Below are 1,515 nucleotides of genomic sequence, written 5' to 3'. Positions count from 1 at the left end.
CCGATCAATCAGTTTTTGTGACAAACCTAAACGCACACAGAAATTGGTGTATCGGTATCAGTACACAAACTTCAGAGCAATCAGGACCATCATAACGCGATACGTAGTCCGTGTAACCATTATCGATATCCATCCATCGGCAAGATAAGGTTTGCGTGTTGGAGCGAAGTTATTATCATCATCATTATTATTATTATTATTACTATTATTAATAATTACTCATTATTATCATCTGCCAGAGGGACACATGTCTGACTGTAGCGTAAATCTAATATTATCATTATTAATTAATCAATTAATAATAATAGTTACACGTATGTACTAATTAAAAAGTCGTTTAAAGCACTAATTGTAGGATTGCAAAGTGGTTGCCACCGACAGGACTTTTGTGATATGTTCCTAAATGTCTACGCCTACATCTTAACTTACTGTTATTTTAATTGTTAAACTTTACTTCTTTCTCTTTTTATTTCATGTGTAGTAGTATTTTCGATCGACTACTACTGACAATCGAACGTATTGATCGCTACTGTTAATCAGTATCGTCATCACCGTCGCTAAATCTTCGTTATTTAGAGATTGGGCCGATTGAAAATGGGTACATTTTTCATCGCGTCATTTTACTTAATGGCTTGCACCAATGTACAAGATTCTTTATTTATGTACGTCACCTTGTGATGAAAGTATGAGAAAATTTTGAGAAAATATTAAGCCATTCTGCACTCCGTCCATTTTCTCTAAAAGTACACGAAAATCAAATGATTTTAATATTTGAGACAGTGAAAGTAAAATTTTTACTTCTACTTTATATGGCTTAACAAGGACAGTAAATAATCAAGAGAACAACTCGTACTGTTAAAGGGGTTGCACCAATCATCCAAAAGAACGATGGAAACTTAAAATTATTTAGTAAAACTGTGTTAATAATCTGGTAGGACTTTAGTATATGAAACAGCGTCCATCCGAAATGGCTGACCCTTGTTGGAAAACCCATTAATAAAGGATGTTATGCTCTTTATCATAGCAAATGTATGTAAGAAGATCTTAATTGCTTATAATACCTACTAAATGACTTAAATTGAGACAGAATAGTAATACTGACACCAGTCTTGCAATAAATATGAGTGGCGCAAACGGGGTAGCGCCTAGCATCCAATCCCAGAGTTAATGATTAAAATATGATATAACAAGTGTGCTTAGGTTGCATTGGGTTTCTATCATGAGGGTCTTCGATTTTTAAGAGCCTCGTGACACACAAGAAGTTTCTATCAAGGTATCACACCACCTAGTGGGCGTTGCCTCAAATACTAAAGTACAGCTTTTTCTACTTTTTGCGAGAACAGTACAACCTCCTTAAATATCTAATCAAACAGACGATTTTTTGAGTCGTTTTTCTACTAGAAATTTTCTACTAATTTTATATATTATGTATGAAGTCAGTTCAGATATTACGTGTGTGAATCGTATTTTTGAAAATAAAAAAATAACTATATGTACAAAATTACTAAAGTAAAT

The sequence above is a fragment of the Agrilus planipennis genome, unplaced genomic scaffold (genome assembly GCF_000699045.2).
Source record: "Agrilus planipennis isolate EAB-ADULT unplaced genomic scaffold, Apla_2.0 scaffold64, whole genome shotgun sequence".
NCBI lineage: Eukaryota > Metazoa > Arthropoda > Insecta > Coleoptera > Buprestidae > Agrilus > Agrilus planipennis.
This window is presented reverse-complemented; position numbering follows the sequence as displayed.